At 45.0% G+C, this 23,168-nt stretch overlaps 1 long non-coding RNA gene across 2 annotated transcripts; it reads left to right on the top strand.

Moving 5' to 3' along the window:
• Positions 1 to 643: 643 nt before the first annotated feature.
• Positions 644 to 22,673, top strand: LOC116821003 (uncharacterized). 2 transcript variants are annotated; one of them, XR_004372800.2, is made up of 4 exons: positions 644 to 967; positions 2,409 to 2,561; positions 21,365 to 21,455; positions 22,244 to 22,673. It is a non-coding gene; the product is annotated as an uncharacterized LOC116821003 (long non-coding RNA). The 2 variants fall into 2 exon arrangements; XR_012655221.1 differs by lacking the exon at positions 644 to 967 and adding an exon at positions 1,791 to 2,320.
• The last annotated feature ends 495 nt before the right edge of the window (positions 22,674 to 23,168 follow it).

A 23,168-nucleotide genomic window follows, 5' to 3' on the forward strand; every position in this document is an offset into this window, starting at 1 on the left:
GGGCTAAATTTGGTGCTACCTGATGGGCCTGGGGATAGGCAGCTGGCTGATTGGCTCAGAGGTGACACCAGCTGAGCTCAGGCTATGGTTTAAGTTAATAGGCACAGGCAAGGATTAGGTATTAGTGCCAGTTTGTGGGATCAAGCTAGGGTTAGTGTTGGCACCCCTGGGTTGGCTCAGGCTATGGTTATGCTGCAACTTCCTTATACAGCGTAGTGCCCCGTACTACAAATGCTACACATGAGGTTGTAGAAAAAAAAGTTATGATAGTGTATGGTATCATTATTTGAAAAATTGTATATGATCATATAATTGAAGGCTGCTGTGACGCATGTTTGCCAGAAGGCAGACTGGCCTTACCTTTGGCATTTCCTGGCTTTTGGGTGCCGGTACAACCCTAAATTTTTCTTCTTGAAGGCATGGTTTTTGGGATTTTTTTTTTTGGGTGAAATCGAAGCTCACTCATAACAGACCACCTTGCTTCTCTGTTTGGAGCTCACTATAGAGCAAGCTATCAGAGGAAGTAGTATGGGTAAAGATTCTTCCAGCCCAGCTGCTGGAGAAGCAAAGAAGAGCTGTGGCATGCAGCCTGGCTCCACAGCTCATTCAGACAAAAAATTTTCAACCATCTCTACACAGGTACTTTTGAAAACCTCACAAGGCACTTGTCTGCCTCTCTAGGCTACTACATACTTTTGAAAATCTGGGCCTACCACCTCTCAGGGTCCCAGAGCTTTGGCTTCAGCCCAAGCTTGAACATCTACACTGCAGTTAAACAGCCTCTTAGCCTGAGCCCCGGAAGCTTGAGTCAGCTGGCACAGGCTAGCTGTTGGTTTTTAATTGCAGTGTAGACAAAGACATACCCTAAAGTGGCATTGGTGACAGCAGTGATTGCTGCTGAAAACTTTAACTGTGGAAACAGCCTACAGTGCCAAATTTTATGCATTGGACTAACAATCTGCTTGAGGTAATCAGTATTTTTCACCAGATCTTCAAACCTCATAAGTAGGATATACTGTGGCAGCCGCTCTTAGAAGTTTATGTGAGCTGAAAGCCTATTTGGCATAGGGATATCTTAGTTTAATTAGGAGAATGTAATGACATTTGTTGAGTGTGTTTTCTAGCGTGACTTTCTGGCTCTTTAAGAGATCTCAACACACATTTTGTTGTTGTCTTTTCGTTCAACAATAGCAAGTGTTCCTCCTTACAAGAGGGTCTTTCCCTTTTTAAAAAAAATCTTGTTAATTGCTGTGTTTCGTTTCGATTGCCTTATGTGGAAAAAAGGGGAATGTAACTTTGAGATTATGCAGTTATAATATGTAATGTTATTGTAGCTTGATATCATCCATGTATATGTTTTACCATGATCATCTCTGCATTATGATTGCAACCAGATGTTGAAATTTTCCTAAAAAAACATTCCTAACAAAAAAAAGATTGCTTTTAAGCATCACCATGGTAGACTCAAGCAGGGATTTCACCTTTTTCCCCCACCGCCTTTTGCGATTCTGATTTATCTTACCTCATAGTTAGTGTGACAGATTATTTTTCAGAGAAGCGTATCCACAATTACTCATTCCCCCCCCAACTGTGTTGTGAAGATTGAATCACAATTTAAAACAGAAAATAAACATCACCAACTGAATGTTAATAGACTAGATGCTAAGACCCCTCTTGACAAGATGAGCCCCTTTCATGCAAAGAGCAAATTGTGCCAAACCTATTAGATCAGAAATGATAACTTCCTTTTAATGGGTAACTATGTAAGCATTTTGATTTTCACTTACCATCATTTGCTGCCTCCAAAGCAAAATGAGAAATTATAGAAAATTGCTATGACTTTGACGTGTAAGCTATGAGTTTGCTGCACCTTGAGCTTAATATAAATCTACATTTAAAAGATGAATCGTATTTAGAGCTGCTTAAAAACCCATCTTAAATTGACTGCCTTATCTGTCTTAGCCAGAAGTACACTTAACATTCCTTCACATACAAACGGAGGTGCTTCTCTCTGCTACAGCTACGCTGATGTCAGAATGCTTCAGTTTTCATAGTAATTGTCACAATGCCATCCATGGACTGAAATGCATTTCCTGTACAACGAGACCATCAATATTATTCATAATGAACTACATTCAAATGAGTAGGAATAGTTTTTCATTTAATGTAATAGTTCTGATTTATAAGAAGCTTCTTTTTAATTCCCCCAAATTAACCACCCCCAATAAAAAAGTTTCAGCCTTATTCTGTGTAGAGGAAATAATTTGGTACAATATGCTATTATACTTACATTTCCTTAAAAACATTTCTTTTTGATCAGGTATTCCACATTTTCTTCTTGGTTTTAGAAGAAAACCCTAGGCATTCTCTCTTTTTCCTTAGAGCCTAAAATTTATATTCTGTTTTAGATTATTTAATCTGGTACCCAGCTTCAAATGTCAGAGCTTTTTACAGATAAGCTGGGAGTCCGTGGATCAACGCACATGGAAAAATGTCCACACCACTGAATCTGAGCAACTACAAGCATTATTATGCAAAAATAAAAGCCCTGACTCATGGAGGTATGTTTGAAAATAAATTTAAAAATTGGGTAGGATACCTTATACCAGAGGTTCTCTTATTTTTTCATACTATGGGTAACATCCTAACAGAGATTTTCTTGGGGACACTTTCCCTCCAATTTGCAGTTGCATAGACCACCTCCATTCCTGTTAATGTACATAACATCCCCGTGGCAACTAAAGCAATTGCTTGCATGGAAATTAATATTAGGAAGGATTTTAATGTATTTTTATCTTCTTATAATGTAATTTAGCAGATGGAAATAAGAAAGAGAATTCATGTAAATTGACCAGCCAGCTCTCCACAGACCACTAGCAATTACTCCATGGACAGTTGAGAACCGAAGTCTGAAATAGAGACAAAGCTGTCTTCTATATTGGAATACATGCTTATTTATAGCTCAGTTCTGCCACCCTTACTCAGGGTAACAGTATCTTGCTCCTGGTTGTCCCTTCGGGTGATCCTAATATCTGCTCTGGCTCCTTTACATCACATAAAAGGGCCAGAGCGGCATAAAGGGTCCCTAAAAGCCCCATATCTGTCTGGGAAAGAATTCCCTGGTGCCTGCACTACAGAGCTGGAGGTAGGAGGATTGTGTCAGGACCAGGGCTGCAGCACACACAGCCACAGAGACTCTGGGCAGGGCTGTGGCCCATAGGGCAGCTCAGGGAGACTGCCATAACTTAGGCAGGTAGCCTGGGCTGTCAGAATTATGTTGGGGGCCTCTCCAGCCCCTGGAACAGCCCAGAATCAGGGGAGCACCAAGGTATCTTAAAAGTCACCTCAGCTACGCCATTGCTCAGGGCTGCAAGGTCTGTGCCATGCCTAGACTTTGAGCTATGTATGTGATTCCCAGCTGAAGGAGCTGTACTAGCGCTAGCTCTGATCGAGTTAGCATGCTGAAAATAGCGTGTAGTCATGGTGGGGTGAACAGCGGGAGGGGCTAACTGCCAGGGCACATGCGTAGTGTCTTGGACAGCATCTTAATAAGTCCCATGTCTCTTTGGGGCCACACTGCTGCCTCCGAAGTCTGTATTCTCTCCTCACGTCTGCCCCTCTCTACAGACAGGAGCAGTGGAAGCTCCTCAAAAAATGGTATGTACTCAGGGAGGCTAGCCCCTTCCACCACTTGCGCTGTTGTAGATACACTTTGATCCAGCTAGTGCTCTAAAAATAGAGCTAGCACAGGCTGGGGAGGGAGTATGGGTGTTTGAACAGTGACCCCACCTTCTACCCCGAAGCCCCACCCTCATGCTGCCCCTTCTCCCCGAGCCCCTGCCCTTGTACCGCCCCTTCCCCAAGGCCCTGCCCCTGTGACGCCTCTTCCCCCCAGTACCCTGCCATCACTTGCTCCTCTCTGCCCCATTCACACACACCCCCATTGCCCTCCCATTTTTAAAATGACTCTCTCTCTTCCAGCCCCCCCGTCTCCAGGTTTTGTATGGGCTTCTTCTCTCCTTCATTTTTCATTCCCTCACTTTCCCTAGCGTAGGTGCGTCCAGGCAATGATGAGCTCAGTGGCTGAGCTGCAGGGGGAAGCATTGGTTTCCTCTGAGGCTCCACTGACAGTGCTCCTTCTGCTGCAGCACTTAAGGCAAACTAAGGCCTCCGCCCCCTCACCTCAGCAGCATCAGGAAGCTGCCAGCCTGCTTTTTAGTTAAGCGCCAGTATGTGGAAGGAGGGGAAGTCAGAAGAAGGAGAAAGGTGGAGGGAGCCCAATCGGAAGAGGAAGTGGAGAAAGGAGAACTGTTACAGGAGAAAGGGTAAAAGTTATAGTTTTCATCTGCCCCCTTTTCCCATCATCCCAGATATTCTGTAGGCAGCTGTTTTCAGTCTTGTGGCCACATGATTTTGTTTTCGGCAAATGAGTTGAAAATAGGTTCTGGGCCACAAACTGCTGCTGGCCATGCAGCCAGACTCCATATGGCCCAGGTGGCTAAAAGTGATAACAGATGAATACAGTCTAAATAGTCAAGAAAGAGGGTCGGTTAATAGCCCTTGCTCATAGCCCTCTGCTAGAGACTGTTCTGCCTAGGGAAAGTTACTGCTGTGTAAAACCTTCCACAACTGGACTTTCAAAAGGCTTTTTCACATTAAATGTAATATTAAAGATTCTGATTGTAATAGGACACAGCAGGGCATACATAGGTAGGCTATTGGTGCACTTCTTCGAGGGCTGTGCGGTGCGCACCTGTCACTGAGTAATACACACCCTGTCCTGGGTTATTGCTCTATTCCAAGCTTTTCCTACTAAAGACCATTCATTGGCATGCTCAATAAATCTTTGATTTACATTTCTTCTCACACCTCCAGTGTTTACCTCATTTGTTTCCACGGACGCTGGAACAATTTGTATAGTGGGGCTGCTGAGAGCCATTGAACCAAACTGTGAACCCTGTATATGGTGGAAACCACTTCAAGCCTGGGGGTGCAGCCCCCCACCCCTCGCACCCCTAGTTCCAGCACCTAGGTTTGTTTCTGTGGAATTTCTTCCTCCTTTATTTACACAAGTTAGAGCAAATGAGTTCCCAGGAGATAAGAGGATGTCTCATGTCACGTTTCCTTGTGTTAATCTTTTACGAGCACACATTGTGATGCTTTCTTTGACTTTTTATTACCTCCGAAGTGCATTTTTCCTTACCTCTACCTTAGTATACAGCTTGCCTCTTGTGGGTGAGTGGGAGTTAAAGATGGATAGTTGCCTGCAACTATAGCCTATTGTGTTGTGTTAAAGCACTGAGTGGTTTTCCAGTCCTCTCTCTACAGTGTTTGCTCAGCCGTAGTGGAGCTGGCTACCTGCAGCTCCCAGTTATCAGGCCTGTTCACTTACTCTTGAACTCCAAATGTGGGAGGTTTGTAATTCTCACGAAAGGGATTAAGCCTAATGGAGCTGAATTTGCAGATACTAGGGAAACCTCCCTGTGGATTTATGCTGCTGTGAAGGTCTGCCAAAAAAAGGGCTGTATCCTATGCTAAATCCAGTAACTAGAATTATCTAAGTATTTGCTTTAAAAGTGGCTCTTTACCACAGTACCCAGCTCTGTTCCCTTACCACATTACTGCTTTTTGCACCTCATACCATCCCTGCAGCATTCAGCTCTTCACCTTACACTATGCCAACACCAATCAGAAGCCATCTCTAAGCCCCTTTTAAAAACTTACCTTACACATTTGACACTCCAATACTTCCAAATGCCAAAGGCCTTCTCTGCATCATCAGACTAGTTCTGCTGCTGGGAACCAGCATTAAAATGGAAGCTTTATTGAGAGAGACAATAGCAACATCACCGAAACAGAGACAAATACAATATTTCTAAACAGTTGATAACTCTCAGATAAATTATTTTCTAAGGGGAGAATCTCTCTTCCAGTTGTCCCATGTAACACAATGGGCAGCTTCTCAGTTGTGCCTCTTAGGATATATCTACACTTCAAGCAATGTGTGTGTGTGTGTGTGTGTGTGTGTGAATCCAAGCCCAAGGAGACATGCCTGTGCTAGCTCTATTTTTAGAGTACTAGCCTGTCATAAACAGATAGCTAAGGGTTAATGTCTCTTTCACCTGTAAAGGGTTAACAAACAGTGATCTGCAACACCTGACCAGAGGACCAATCAGAAAACAAGATACTTTCAAATCCGGGTGGAGGGAAGCTTGTGTGTGTCTTTTGTTCTGTCTGCTGTTCTCTCTGGTGTCTGAGAGTGACCACACGTACCTACAGGCTCTCTAATCTTCTATTTCAATTTTGTAAGTACAAAGGTAGAAAGGCGGTATAGTCTTTTTAACTGTTTTTCTTTATTTGCACATGTGTAGTTTGCTGGAGGTATTTTTTATTGTATTTCTGTTGGAGAAGGCTTTTTCTCCAGATTCCTATAAGCTGAAAGACCCTGTAATATTTACCATCTAGATTACAGAGCTAACTCTTACCCTTTTTTTTCTTTCTTTTTATTAAAAGTTTTGGCTTTTTAAGACCTGTTGATTTTTTTCTCCTGGGTTAAGGCTCAAAGGAATTGATCTGTACTTACCAGGGAGTTGTGGGAGAACAGGGGAGAAAGAAGGGAGGGGGAAAGGGAATCCCTTTGTTTAGATTCACAGAGCGTGAACTGTAATTGCCTCTGTGTGAGGTGAAAAGCCTCTTTAAGAATTCAGGAGTTGAATCCCATGATCTCTAGGTAACCCAGGGAGGGAAAGCTAGGAGAGGCACTAGTGAGGGAAAGAGTTTACTTTTCCTTGTATTAAGATCAGGGGGTCTGGATACTTGGGAGTCCCCAGGAAGGTTTTGGGGAGACCAGCGTTTATCGAGCACTCAGAGTCCTGATTGGTGGCAGCGTATCAGATAAGCTAGTAATTAAGCTAAGAAGATTCATGCAGACCTCATTTTTGACTCTAGTTCAATTAAGTTTTAAAGAATACTATGACATAGCCCACAACAGTGCAAGTGTGGAAGGGGCTAGCCTCCTGAGTACATACCATTTTTGAGGAGCTTCCACTGCTCCTGTTGGAGAAGAATCAATGGCAGAACGCAAAGCCATCCTACAGCCATCAGAACAAACCTGAACATTATAATCAAAGAGGGCTGCATAAAAGGAGGACTGTTGTCATCACATGAACAGGTCTGACTACCAAAAGAAGGAGCTGCCAGACAACCTCCAACAGAATTCTAGCGGCCACTCGTCAGATCCCACTGAGGAATATATAAGAACTGCACCATCTACTCAGGACACTCCCTCCACTAACACAAGAACAAATCAACACCACCTTAGAGCCTTGACCGGGGTTATTCTCTCTACTAAACCCAAGATCCACAAGCCTGGAGATCGTGGAAGTCCCATCATGCTCTGGAATTGGCACTCATCCACTCACTGAAGGTCTATCCGATATGTAGAGCTCTCTATTCATACCCTAAAATGCCCCACATTCCCCAAGCTGATCTCCCGTGACACACTGATTTTCCTGAGAAAACTACAATGCATGTGTGATCTCCCAGAAAACACCATCCTAAGCCAGCCAATGGGATGAAGAAAGGCTCTCTACACAAACATCTCACACTAGCAGATGGAATACAAGCTGCAGAACAGTACCTGATTGATGACACAGCAACAACTTGCTGCTGAGCCTTGTGACTTTATCCTCACGCCACAATTATTTCAAATTGGTGAACAATATCATACCTCAGACCAGTGGCACTGCCTATGGGCACCTGCATGGCCTCAGCAAATAGCCAAACATTTTTATGGTGACCCCTGGAAACAATGCTTCCTCACCTTCTCATCCCACTCACACACCTTTTTCTCCTATACACTACATTGACGAACTATCTTTGTCATCTGGACCCATAGGGAAGTGAGACTCTGAAAATTCCCGCCACGATTCAAAACAGCTTCCACCTCCACCATCAACACTCAGCCTGGACCAAATCTACATGGATGGTCCCACTTCCTAGACACCACACAGTACAAAATAATGACGGTCATGTTAACACCACCCTAAGACTGAAATACCTACTGACATGCTATGCTGCCTTCATGCCTCCAGCTTTCCATCCCGGGCACACCACACAGTTATCCTGTCTAGCAGCCATGCACTGAGGTATAACCGCATCTGCTCCAAACCCCTCAGACAGAGACCAAGCATCAAAAAGTCCCCACTAAGCATTCTAAAACTACAATACCTCGCAAAGAGGGAAAATAAGGACACACAGATCAACCAAGAGCCAGACATGTACCCAAGAAGCCATCCTACTGAGCAAGACAACACCCAAGAAGAACCAAACAGGACTCCACTGGCCAATCACATACATCCCTACAGCTAAAACCGCCTCACGCATCAAGGGATCTACAACCCGCCTGGAAAACAATACCTTCGCTTTTCCACAGGCCTTGGGACGGACTGGCCAGTCCTTGCGGCACAGACAACCTGCCAACCTTAAGCATATTCCCGACAGCAGCCCAAACACGCAAGCATAATCACAACTTCTTGCTCAGGAACCAATACCATGCAAAAACTCATCGATGCACCACTCTGCCCACATAGCTAAATCACACACCATCACAGGACCTAACAAGTCAGCCTACAAAAACAGCCTACCGTTCATTCACCTGCACATCACCCAATGGTATATTCACCATCAGTGTGCCAGCAATGCCCCTCGCTTATGTACAAATCGCCAAACTAGAACAGTCCCTACGTAAAGGGATGAAATGGGCACAAGTCAGATAATTAACGGAATGCAATGATAACAAAAACCTGTAGGAGAACACTTCTACCTCCCTGGCCACACAATAGCAGATGTAAAGGTAGCCATCTTACTGTAAAAAAACTTCAGGACCAGACTTCAAAGAGAAACTGCTGAGCTTCAGTTCATTTGCAAATTTGACACCATCAGATCAGGTTTAAACAAAGACTGTGAATGGCTAGCCAACTACAAAAGCAGTTTCTCCTCCCTTGGTGTTCACACTTCAACTGCTAGAAGAGGGCCTCACCTTCCCTGATTGAACAACCTCGTTATCTCCAGACTGATTCTTGGCTGCATATTTATACCTGCCTCTGGAAATTTCCATTACATGCATCTGATGAAGTGGGTATTCACCCACGAAAGCCTATGCTCCAATACATCTGTTAGTCTTAAAGGTGCCACAGGACTCTTCAAAAGAGAACAAAACAGTAAGGATACACAGACTTGAACCAGGACCAGAAGTTTTTCTGTGGTAACTATATGTAATGTCAGAAACACTTAAATTTTGTACCTCAGGTCATCAGTGAATTATGGTCAATTCCAGTTTGTTTATTCACTTATAAAAATAATCTGAGACAAGATAGGTGAGGTAATATCTTTTATTGGCCTACATCTACCACGTCTCTCTCATATCCTGGGACCAACAAAGCTACAACACTGCAAACGAAAATAATCTGATCAGACATTTTTTGTCTACTATTCAGTAAAAGGCTCAAAGGGAAATATGCTGAAAGTGTATTGACTTATTAAGTCACCTGATTTGTGGCTACAGCTGTTTTCTTTATCTGAGCAAAGCTACAAATAGTAAATTAAATATGGGCAAAGATTATTTTTGCATTCTGTTTGCTTTTTGGGCTGTTCTTGGTGAGCCTTTTACACTACTGTGCTCATCATGGCACAAACAGTTCTGGGGCACTCAGCCAAAGCAGCTCAATGACTGCTGCTGTAAGAGGCATAATCACACTCCAAGCGCATAAGTGCTATTACAAGGCACTAAAGGAACTATTACGTGTTGTGCAATCTACAGTGAGATGCTTGGTTTCTACTAATCAGTTTAAGCCAAGCAGCCTGTGACATGCCTATTTCAGTAGTGTAAATTAAGTATCTATGTTTTTAGATACACATCTTGAGATCTACCTCTGAGGAGGCATGGAAACCCTAGGAGCTGGAGTCTAAGTGCTGATACATGCGTACAACTCCTATTGAAGTCATGTATCTAGAGTTCCTATATAACCTGGGGCTTCTGGCACGGAAATGGATGATGCAGATTTTCACCAATGTCTGGAGACTGGTGAAATCCCCCATCTGTGGAGAGAAGCCAGGGTCATTGCACTCCTAAAGCCTGGAAAATCTGCAGATGACCCTTCTAGTAAAAGGCCAAGCTCTCTCTTGAGCACCACCTACAAGGTGATGGAGTATATGATGCTGAACTGAATTGGGCCCTCTGTGGATGCCAGCTCACCCAACGATCAAGCTGGTTTCCAACCACACAGAATTTCATGTGACAAGGTCCTGGCCCCTCACTACAAACACTGAGGCTGGATTCCAATGAAAACTCAAGTCTGGTACTGCTTTCATGGACCAATCAGAGGCATATGACACAATCTGGAAGGACAGACTGCTACCAAAACTGGCCAAAGTAATCCCCTGCGCACAAAGTCTCTGGCTGCTGAACACATGCAAAGTGGCCAAAATATGTGCATATGCCTTGGAGGTCAAACCAGAAAGTGCACACTTTAAGTAATGGGCTACTACAAGGCTCTGTACTCACTTTGACATGCTTCAATGTCTACATGAGTGATATACCTGAAATGATAGTACAGAAGTTTGCTTATGCTCCTGATTTGGCACTCGCAACTCAGGCCTGTATTCAGTTAAAGAACTTGATGTGACCCATACATCTGACCTTCAGATCATGGAGGCATGGTTCCAAAAGTGGTGGCTGAGACCAAATGCAAGCAAATCAGTGTTCTCTGCTTTCCACCTTGACATCAGAACTGCACAAAACACTCTCACTGTTGAGTTTTGTGGTGAAACTGTGTTATGACCCAAAGCTAACATATTGCATGATCAATCTTGAACAAACCCTCATCTTTCATGACTACCTCAAGTAAGTAGCCTCCAAAGAGAAGACTCACATCAACGTCATTCAAAAGTTAGCAAGAACAAGCTAGAGATCAACTAACCTGTAGTTACGAACATTGGCTGTGGCCCTTTGTACTCAATTGCAGAGTTCTGTGCACTGGGGTGGGCAAGCTGCCATACCAACTGACTCAGACCATGAGAATCATGGGAACTTTAAAAATCAACACCTCTACTGTGGATTTCTGTATTAGCAAACACTGAACCTCCAGCTATCTGTCAAGATATAGCTACAGCATGAGAACTTAAATACACCGAAGACCACCCAGAACTTCCCATCTGGCAGACTGTGGACAACATACCTCAACAATGCCTGAAACTGCAAAAACCACTATGTCTCCTCATGTCTCTGGATCAGGCCAGTGACTGGCAAAGTGTCTGGACCCCATCCCTCATTACAAACAAGCACATTATCACTGACCCACCAAGCTGCCCTCATAGTTATGACCTGCCACACAGACTTTGGACCACACTGAATTGCATCCAAACAAACCATGTAAGATGAGGCTACTTGATGCACAAGTGGAAAATCAAAGATTCCCCTTCATGCACTACGGTGAGAACATCCAAACCCCTGAATATAGCATAACGCAGTGTCCCAAATATGGATTCAAAGATGAAATGGTTGATATCTAAAACATCACAGAGTGGGCCTTGAAATGGCTTATAGACCTACAGCTGTGTCTATAGAATGTTGCTCTGCAGACGCCATATGCGCATGAGAGAGAGAGACTGAAGTCAAAGGGAGTTGTACAGGGCCGGCTCTAACAATTTCACCGCCCCAAGCACGGCGGCACACCGCGGGGGGCACTCTGTCGCTCGCCGGTCCTGCAGCTCTGGTGGACCTCCCGCAGGCATTTCTGCGGATGGTCAGCTGGTCCCACGGCTCCGGTGAACCTGCTGCAGGCGTTTCTGTGGAGGGTCCACCGGAGCCGCTGGACCAGCAGACCGTCTGCAGCCACGCCTGCAGCAGCTCCACCGGAGCCGCCTGCTGCCCTCCCAGTAACCGGCAGAGTGCCCCCTGCGGCGTGCCGCCCCAAGCACGCGCTTGACGCACTGTGGCCTGGAGCCAGCCCTGGAGTTGTACATATGAATCTAAAATAGTTTGGCTCTGAGTTCTGCAAACCCTAATCTGCCTATTTTACTTACCCAGTTCTAATATGCCTGATATTAACAGCACACATCAAGTGCTAGCATACTGTGCCATTGATAGCAGGGCTGGCTCCAGGCACCAGCACAGCAAGCTGGTGCTTGGGGTGGCCCGTGGAAAGGGGCGGCATGCCCGGGTCTTCAGCGGCGGGTCCCTCAGTCCCTCTCAGAGGGAAGGATCGATTGCCAAATTGCTGCCACAGAATGAAGCAGCGCATTAAAGCAGCCGTTGAACTGCCGCAGATCGCGCCTTTTTTCCCCCTCTTTGCAGCTTGGGGCGGCAAAAAAGCTGGAGCCGGCCCTGATTGATAGATTCATGGTATAAATCACTAGGAAATACACTGTAGGGAACAATACTGTACTGGATGGAGAAAGACTAGGTGACCTAATAGGACTTTTCTATATCAAATTTGTTGATTCTGAGGAACATTGGTGATATACAGTGACAGCATCCTGTTAAAACCTTTGACTCTCCTTGTCCATTTATTCCACTGAGATTAATACAAGACCAGTGTCTGGAATGGCACAAGAGCATCTTTTGATCTTTTCTGGAACAAAAACAAAAAACTACTGAAGCAGTGAATGCAAATTATAACACCCACCTTACCCTTTAATGCATCCTTCCACTGTGCTCTTCAACCATCAGTCGTGGGTAGAGATGACAAACAGATAATTACTGGTTCTTTTAACTTGCCAGCTAAGAACCAGATTGAATAATACGGTCACTTCATTGTCATCTTCTACATTTTTAATGGATATACATTTTGCAAAGAAGTGGCCTTCAGCCATTGCCATGGAATTGTGCTACAAATGAGTAGTGGGAAATCTCTGTCCTCAAATAAATGAACTATTAAGATTTATTAATAACACACATGTACATTGACAGTAAAAAACATGTTTGGTGTCTGGGGAAGCACTTTTTTGCTAAACATGCACGAGTTCTGAGTTTCTGAGTAGTGCAAAGTGGCTGGAAAGTAACTGGTTCTGGCCAGCTGAGAATTCCTCCAGCATGGGAGAGATCCCAGCTGGTGTAAAGCCAGCAGACCTAACTGCTATTCTAACTATGCCCCCACCTACCATAGTGTCAAAGGAAGGATGGTGAGATAACATCTTGTATTGGACCAACTTCTGTTGGTGAAAGAGACACGCTTTCAAGCTCATATAAGCTCTTCTTCAGATCTGTGTAGCTCAAAGCTCGTCTCTTTCAGCAACAGTAAGTAGTCCAATAAAAGATATTACCTTGCCCACCTTGTCTCTGATATCCTGGGACCAACACGGCTACAACAGCTCTGCAAAGGAAGGAAGGGGCAGTGTTGGAGTATAACTATGCTGTGCCACCTCTCAGTTGGTGTATGGCCCATTGGGGCTGGCACAGATGCACCTGGGCAATTAGGGAGCCATAACCACCACCCTTCTGCACTAAGTGGCATGAGAGAGAGTCTGCATGCATATAGAGGTATAATTGATCACTTGCACCCAGATCAGCAAGGAATGAGAGCATTGCAGAGACAGTGCCCCAAGCACATGGGGTTGTGGGGAAGCAGGGCCGGCTCCAGGCACCAGCTCAGCAAGCAGGTGCTTGGGGCAGCCAAGGGAGAGGGGCGGGACATCCAGCTCTTCAGCGGCAAGTCCCTCACTCCCTCTCCAAGTGAAGGACCAGCCGCCGAATAATGAAGCGGCAGCGGTAGAGCTGCCGCAGATCATGATTGCGGCTTCTTTTGTTTTTTTGCTGCTTGGAGCGGCAAAAACCCTGGAGCCGGCCCTGTGGGGAAGACATGCCTTGCCATGGTTTCTAGCAGCATCCCTTTCTCTGGGCTGAGGTTTGGCACTGATGGACACTGGCAGGAGCTCTGGCCGGCCTTCCTTAGCCAGAAGGGCAATCAGTCCAATGTGGGCTTGAAGAAAGGTGTGTGGGAAGCAAAGGGGATTACAATAAGTAATATTAATAGCAAGAAGGAACCTTATCAGCAATAATCAGATATAGATTTTGTTTTTATTGAAATTACAGGCTTCATATATTGTGTGAATATATTAAGAAGGCTACATATGACAGCAGATGACATTTGATTAATGAGCTGGCTTAACCAGCAGGAACAATTTATTATCTAAGGCCAGGTCTACACTGCGACTTTAAATCGGTTTAATGGCCGATATACCGATTTAACGCTGTATCCGTTCACACGACGTCGTCATTAATATCGAGTTAAACGGCTCCTTAAATCGATTTCGGAACTCCTCCCAAACGAGAGGAGTAGCGCTAAATTCGATAGTGATAACTCGGATTAGGGTTCATGTGGACGGAAATCGACGTTATTGGCCTCCGGGCGGCATCCCAGAGTGCAGCACTGACCGCTCTGGACAGCAATCTGAACTCGGATGCAGCGGGCAGGTAAACAGGAAAAGCCCCGCGAACTTTTGAATTACATTTCCTGCTTGCCCAGCGTGGAGCTCTGATCAGCACGGCTGGCGATGCAGTCTGAAATCGAAAAAGAGCTCCAGCATAGACCGTACGGGAGATACTAGGTCTGATCGCTGTATGGGGAGACAAATCTGTTGTATCCAGCTCCGTTACAGAACACGAAATGCCAAAGCGTTTGAATAAAAAACTCCAGGATACACAGCGCTGCGTGACAAGCGTAACGGGAAGCCAGAGACTCAAATGGACGCTCATGAAGGGAGGGAGGGGGTACTGAGGACTCCAGCTATCCCACAGTCCACAGCAGTCTCTGAAAATTATTTGCATTCTTGGCTGAGCTCCCAATGTCTGTAGGTTCAAACACAGTGTCTGGCGTGGTTCAGGGAACAGCTCCTCAGTTTATTTCCCCCCACCACCACGTGAAAAAAAAAAGGGAAAGATTGCTGTGCTATGGCGTTTGCTCAATGCACTCCGCGAAAAAGGCGCCAAAGGGTTGTCTGCTGCCTTCACAAAGGGAGGGGTGAGGCTGTACCCAGCACCCCCCGGGGAAATGTTTTCTGCCCCATCAGGCACTGTGCTCTCAACACGGAAGTGGGAACTATGGGATAGCTGAGGAACAGCTACCCACAGTGCACCGCTCCTGAAATCGATGGTAGCCTTGGACCATGGACGCAAACAATCGATTTCGGGATCCCACTGTGGACGCGCTAAACCGATTTTATTAGATCTGTTTTGTAATATCGGTTTAAGCTAATTCGAAATAATCGTGCAGTGTAGACGTACCCTAAGTCCTTCCATAACTACCCTCAGTTAGCGAAGTAGGTATTGTTTACTGAGGGCTGTCAATGTGCATAGACCTATAGAAACTTTCCTTTCCCTCTAGAGCTTACTTCTGAGTGGGACTGTAGAGGTTTAGCAGTGAGGCTTCTCCCCCTCTGGGTCCGTGGGAGGCCACTCCACCTCACTATGTCTCTGTTCATTACCTACCATGGGGAATTAGTGGGGGAACAGCAGTCTGCAGCTTGAGTCTATAGCTCAGGCCTGTGGTCAGGGTCAAGCAGCAAGGGTTTCCAGCATCCTAGCTCCGGTAGATGGCTGACAAGCACTGGCTTCTCAGCCTAGAGAGAGCGAGGCTGCCATCCCAGGGCTGGATGTCAGGGAGGACGCAGGCCCACCCACTCCACTGCGTCCCAGCCCAGGGCCCTAGCAGTGGCAGAGAGGCCTGCCACTGGGTCAGCAGGGATCCTGACCGCAACACACTGACTGGGTCAATGGCAACAACGCAGCCGGACTAGGCTCAGCTGCCCCTGACCACTTCCTAACTCCCCCTCGGGTTGTACCTGGGTCTGTAGAGTTGTCCAGATGGCCAGGGTAAAAGGCCTGTGGTAGCCCTGGCAACTCCTCCAAGGTCAGGTCGGCATATGGCTCTGGTGGCTCTGGCCAGTCCTCAGCTCCCCAGGAGCCTGCAGCAGTCTCCCAGCTCAGGAGCAAGCAGATGATGTCTGGCTCCTCCAGCAGCTGCAGCCCAACCGAGCTCCCAGACCCGCCTTTTCCACTTCTTCTCCTGCACTCTGACTCCTGGAGGGAGGGATGAGCGCAGCCTGGCTCCTCCTACCAGGGCTCAGTGAGGGGCTCCTCCCCCTCCAAGTCCATGGGAGGCCAGTCTGCCTCTCTACAGGGACAGATGGAAATGAATGAGATGACCAGGTGCTTGATAGTTTAATTTCAAAGTGACTGTAAATAATGTTTCAAATAAATATACCATTTACTTTGAGTTATTGCAGATTGGCTTCTTGGAGCCAGGGTATTTTAAGGAAGGATTTGGCACAGAATTTGGCACAGAAACTAGAGAAAATAATCTGAGTATATGGAATGACCAGAAGAAGCTGCAAAGATAAGAGTGGAAGAAAGACACTAAAGAGATGTTAATTAAGTAAGCAGGTTCTCAACCAGGTGCTGATTTTGATATAGATAACAAAAGGAATTCAAACAGGCATGTTTTTAATGTGATTTGGTGGATGGGGCATAGGATTAGGAGCCAGGAACTGCTCAGTTCTAACCTTGTCACTGCCACTAATTTACCATGTCACCTTGAGCAAGTCATGTTGTGCCTCAGTTTCTCCATTTGTGAAAACGAGGATAATAGTAGTTATGTAATTCAAAAGTGTTGTGGATTTATTTAAATAGTTAACATTTGTACTTGGCGATATACAGCATTATATAAGTACAGAACTGTATTATTTATTTCATTTTATGATTTGTTGTTATTAAATGTCTGAGCATGTCATTTTCTACATTTTCTTCCAAAACCCTCATAGAGTGGCAAATCATTTAATTCTGCAGTGTCTCCAGTTCATTGCTATTGTACATTATATGGCTAATAGTGAGTAATCCCAACAGCCAGCTATTTTTATATTTTAAGCAGAACAAACTCTTTAGAATAGTTTTCAGCTCCATAACCGTAGTCTGCAGTGTCATCAGTGACTTCATGTATACTGACAAATAGCACTTGAGATGCGTTATATTATGGGCAGTGGGCTGGTAGATTTTTTTTTAGCTTTTACAGATATATTTGGATAATTGCATTTACTGAAATCACCTCCATGTCTTTTCCCACTTTTTTCTGAAAAAGACAGCTTTAACAAAGGCAGTCTGATATTTTATTGATATAACGTTAACCAGATTTCAGACTTTTCTATCCTAAATAGGGTTTTTGGAAATGCAGCACATATTGGTTCAAGCAAATGTTATTGCTTTTGGTAGCTGTTGAATTGTCTAAACGAAGTGAGTTTTGGTGAGTCATAAAAACCCACCCTCGCAACTGGCACTAAGTGAGAACCTTGTTGGCCAAGGCCTGAATGGATATGAAAACTCTGTATAAACATAAACCATATAATTAGTTATATTTGGCCATTATTAAAGATGCTAGAAATGGTTATTCAGTCTTAATTTCAAGTGTGTTCAGGCATGATCAAAGCCCTGTGGCTTCAGTGGAAAGGCTTTCAATGATTTCAATGGTCCACATCTTTAGAAAGCAGTGGGGTTGGTTGGTTTTTTTATTTTTATCTATTTTTTTTTTGTATTTCTTATACAAATCAGAAATGCTTGTAGATTGCAGAAGTGATTCAACACTTTTAGTGGTTTCTCTTGAAAAGGGCTTAGGTAGATTTGTGCAGAAACTTGCATTGTCACTGCCCATGTTTCTCCACTTTTGTGGATAGACAGAGGACTTCAGTTTCTGACACAGCCTCTCTGGCACATTTTCTGATTTAAAAAAATAGTCTTTAAAAAGCAGAATAAAAATAAACAAAACCAAAGCAATATCAAAACTACGCTAGCATATCCCGGGTAGGCCAGGGATGGGGTGGGCCAGTACTAGAAATAGTCTTGACTGAAATTAATCCCTTTGACATTAGAAAGAATAGTGTGTCTCAGACTGCATTTACCTCAGCTGTTCGTTTCCTGGCTTTCTTCTAACATTTGTGTTTTGTGTGGCTGAGAGGTTTTTGTTTTTAGCTGCCAACTGCATGTTCTGGAAGGGTCTGAGGCTCTGTTAAGCATCCCTAATTCTCCTTTAACCAAGTGTTTTTGTTAGGGATTAAAACTATCATGGCACAGAAGGATTATGAGGAATCCTTGGCTTCAAGTCATGCTGCAATTACTTGCAGTGGAGGTGGGAAGGGGAAATAGGGTAGGGTATAGATTTGGGGTGCCAGGTGTCCAGTTTTTGATCAGAACACCCAGTCAAAAAGGGACCCTGGCAGCTCCGGTCAGCACCACCCATTGGGCCATTAAAAGTCTGGTCAGCAGTGCTGCAGGGTTTAAGGCAGGCTAGTCCCTACCTGTCCTGGCACGGTGCTGCTTCCTAGAGGTGGCCAGCAGGTCCATCTCCTAAGTGGGGGAGACCATGGGGCTCCACACGCTGCCCCTGCCCCAAGCACTGGCTTCCATTGGCCGGGAACTACAGCCAGTGGGAGCTGGAGGGGCAGTGCCTGTAGGTGAGAGCAATACATGCAGCCTCCTGGCCACCCCGACCTAGGAGCCAGACCTGCTGGCTGCTTCTGGGGTGCATTGCGGACCCAGGACAGGCAGAAAGCTTGTCTTATGCCCTCTGCACTGCTGACCAGGAGTGGCCTGAGGTCAGACCGTGCCCAAGTGCTGACCCCCTGACCCAGCCCTGAGCCCCCCACAAACTTGGAGCCCCTCCTGCACCCCAAACCCCTTATCCCCAGCCCCACCCCAGAGCCTGCACCCCCATCCCAGAACTCCTACCCGAACCTACACACCAACCCCATGCCTCCGAATCCCTTGGCCCCAGCCTGAAGCCCCCTCCTGCACCCCAAACCCATCATCCCTGGCCCCAGCCCAGAGCCCATACCCCCTCCCACACCCCAATCCCCTGATTCAACCTGCAAGCCCCTTCCCACATTCTGAATCCCTTGGCCCCACCCCCCAGCCTGTAGCCTCCTCCTGCACCCCAAACCCCTCATCCCCAGACCCATCCCAGAGCCCACCACCCTGGCTGGACCCTCCCACACCCCAACTTTCTGCCCCCATGCGGAGACCCCTCCTGCACCCTGAACCCCTCATTTCTGGCCCCACGCCAGAGCCTGCAACCCCAGTTAGAGCCCTCACCCCCCTCCCACACCCCAACCTCCTGCCCCAGCCCAGTGAAAGTGAGTGAGAGTGGGGGAGAGCGAGCCACCAAGGGAGAGGGAATGAAGTGAGTGGGGCCCCAGAGAAGGGGTGGGGTGGGGCTTTGGGGAAGGGGCAGGGCTAGGGTTTCAGTTTTGTGTGATTAAAAAGTTGGCAACCCTAGAGGGAGATGGAGAGGAGCTAGTCTTGCTACAGCTGCTCCCTGCTGGTAGTGAAGATACAGCCTCTAGAGGCCCTTCGGTACAGAACTACCTGTACCAGTGGAAGGCATAGAGCAGCCTTGTCACCTCCCATAGGGGCACTTTGCAGGTAGGCCCTCTGCTGTAATACTGAAGCTTTCTTTAGTGTGAAGATTTTTGTGAGGAAAAATCCCCTAACACTTTCTCCTAAGAGGTGTATTAGGCCACGTCTACACTAGCGAGCTTACAGCAGTATAGCTCTACCGATGCAGCTGTGCCACTGGAAGATCACTCATATAGCTGCTCTGTGCTGATGGGCGAGAGCTCTCCCATTGATATAATAAAACCATCTCAACGAGCATGGTAGCTATGTCACCGGGAGAAGCTATCCCACTGACACGGCACTGTGCACACTGCCACTTATGCTGGTGAAACTTATGTAGCTCTGGGGTGTGATTTTTCATACCCCTGAGCAACAAAAATTTTGCCGACATAAATGGTAATGTAGACATGGCTTATACTTGTGACCACCACCATTAAACTGACCCCACCTAAAATCCTGATGACAGCTTGTACATGGTTTGGGGTAACTAAAGAGTGGTCAATTGAGTTCTACAGTGTGGCTTGCAGCCACTCTCATTCATTCAATACATAGGCACACCTAGTCTCCGCATGAGGGACCATCATGAGGAAACATATTTATTTTATTTGGGCTGAAGTTCTGAAATAAGTGGAGGTGAAGATATGCATAGCAGCTCACCCGTTGTCAGTTCACTGAAGTGTGTTCAAGGGTCCACTCTGAAGCAGGAAATTTAAGGTGCCATCTTCCTAATCTGATTTCATAAATACTGTAACATTATTTTAAGGTTATGGCACTAAAAATAAATAACATTTTGTGACTTGAGTATTTTCTTTGAGAAATACGTAGCAGATCTTTCACAACCAATGATTTGTAGGAAAGTACTCAGAAGATAACAGAAAGGAGACAACTTGAGTAGAGCTGAGCGGAAACAGATTTTTTTGGTTTGTTGGAAATTTCAAAAGGTCAGAGGGAAAATTGTTGTTCTGGCCTAAATTAAAATTTTCAAAAATTTCAAAAAATAAAAAGTAAAAAAAATTATGTTTTGGGTTAACAAAATATTTTGTTTTGATTTCAACCATTTTTACATAGTTTTTGATTAATATAAAGGAAATTTTAAATGAAAATTAATTTTAAACTGAACATTTTAAATGTTTCTTTTTGAAAATGTCAAAATGGAACATTTTGATTTTTTTCAGATTTTGTTTTGTTTTCTAAATGAACAACTTGGAGAAACAGACAATTCACAAATTATTGTGGTGTCACCAAATCTGCATTTTTTTGTTGAAAAATTTTTTTGGCTGAAAATTTCCTCCCAGCTCTACTTACAAGGATATTTTTCTATAATTGCACAAGTAATTCCCAGTTATATTAATAGAAGATCAGTGCAGTGTTAATAATACAGAACTAAACCCCGTGGGTGTCATATTTATATATATGAAAACATTATAATAAAAGAAAGTGAGGAAGAATAGGAATGGTTATTTTTTGTAATTGGCAGAAATAACAATGAACAGGGAATTGGGGCTCTGGACTCCTGGGTTCTGTTAATAAATGCAATGAAGCCATGTAGCCTTAGAAAGTCATTTAACCTTGTGGGACTTCATTTTCCCTGTCTATAAAATGGGGGTAATGAGATGTCTTTACTCATCAGAGCTGTTGTGAGACTTGATATTTGTAAAGTGTTTTTGACAGTATAGCAAGAGAAGTGTAGTCTCTTAAAACATGTCATTTACAAATTTACAAATGAATTTATAGAGATGGTATTGGCTTCCTTTCTTTCAAGTCTCCTCAGGGTTGATATTTCGGATATTTTTAGAGGTCAGACAAAAGTTTCTAGAAATGTACAAATGTAATGGAAAATTATTGTTTATAAATTCCTTAATAATTCTCTTCTTTCTTTCTTTCTTTCTTTCTTTCTTTCTTTCTTTCTTTCTCGGGGGGGGGAAGGGGAGGGCTTAACAGGCGCAGGACCAAGAAGGCTGTCAGCAATCTACAAAGCTTTACGATTTGAGAATATCAAGTATTTGCCTTCTGCAAGGTATTGCTTAATGTAGTCTGTCAAAAGCAGTTCACCCTGTCAGTTATGCCCAAACAACATGAGCCTTGAATTTCCTCAACAAGGCTGAAACTATACACAGCACTTTAAAGCCAATATATTAAATAACGTCTGTCATGTCTCAAGCTGTGTTATTGCTAATGTATGCTTCATATTAAAAAAAGTAGTGTGCCTGGTCTAAAAGACTCCTCTCTTAACACGGGCAGACTCAGATCAGAGGATGGGTGAGATTGTGACTGTGTACAGAGTTGGGGTTTACAGAGTTGCCCTTTTCCCCTCCAATTTCTCATTCCCTCCTAGCATCCTCTGGGATTCAAGTCCCTCCAAAGGAGGCAAAAAGAAAGCAGAGCCTTAGCCCAGCATACCTATGCACTGGCTAGCAGATCTGGCCAGCCCTGGAAGGAAGTACATTCTTCACAGTCCTAAGGCATGTTCTTTGCCACAGCCCCTCCTGGTGCCCCTGCTGGGGTGGTGTGGCTCCATGGCATCCCCAAAGCAGGGCATTGTAGCTACAGTCTTGTGAGGTTATAATTCACAGCTAGACAAAGCCATTAATTCCTTACTTTTCCCCTGGCTGGATCTGTCGGCCTAGGCAGAACAAGGGTTCACCGAGGACAAGAAAATGCCTAGTGATTGTTTATTATGTGAATGACTGCAGGAAATGAGGGATGGCCTTTTTTTAAGTTGTTAAGGTGGGCCTAGGTTCTTCATTTCCCTTGCTGTAACCTCTTTCAAAGACCACATGTCAAGGCCACCATCTTTCTATCCAGGGCTAGCTGAAGGCACCAGTGAAGGAAGCAGGTGCATGGGGTGGCCAAAAGAAAGGGGTGGCAGTTCGTTTGTTGCTGGGGCGGCACATCCAGGTTGTTATCATCGGCACTGCGATGGCAGCTCAATCGGCCCGCTTGAGTCTTTGGCAGCGGGTCCTTCTGTCCCTGGCTTCCTCCTCGGCGGCACTTTGGTGGCAGCTCAATCGGGTTTTTCTTTTTTTTCACTACTTGGGGTGGCAAAAAAGCTGGAGCCGGCCCTGTTTCCATCTAAGGAAAAATGGATAGGACTTCCTTCAGGCCCTGATAACACCACTCCTCAATCAGCCAAAAAGGGCACAGCTGAGCAAGGTTTATTGGTCCCTCTTCATGCCTCCTTATACGGAGTTGAGCAGAGTATCCTTGAAGCACTTTCAGCCTCTGCTATGCCAAAACCAAAATCAAACCAAACCAAAACCCATAAAACAAACAAGCCAACACCACCATAGCCTGATCCAGGGACTAAAAGTGTATGCTCTTTGATAAGCAAACCACTATGTTGGCTTCACAGTCTCATTATTGCCAACTTTCACAGTTTTGTAAGTCTTGCAATGTGTGGGTTTATCTTAAAGCTCCAGCTGCTGGAATCATGTTATCAATGAAAATCTCAGCTTTCATAAACAAATCAATTTAGACCCTGCTATCCTTCCAGGTTTGCAGAGAAAAGTTCTAAGGGTGAAACTTAAAGGCTTTGGAGAAATCACTAGCCAAAAAGAAGCCTGAATTTCTCTTTTTTTCTATTAACCATTTCATGGGGTTTTTTGAGTCCTGCCTTGTGTTTTTTGAATGCTTGGGGTTGGCAATACTTCAGTCTGACGCTGCAAGTAGCATGTTCTCCGGAGGACAGCTCTGTTTAGAGGCAAGTTTGTGTCAGCTTTGTGGAGTTTCA

The sequence above is a fragment of the Chelonoidis abingdonii genome, chromosome 2 (genome assembly GCF_003597395.2).
Source record: "Chelonoidis abingdonii isolate Lonesome George chromosome 2, CheloAbing_2.0, whole genome shotgun sequence".
NCBI classification, from domain to species: Eukaryota; Metazoa; Chordata; order Testudines; family Testudinidae; genus Chelonoidis; species Chelonoidis abingdonii.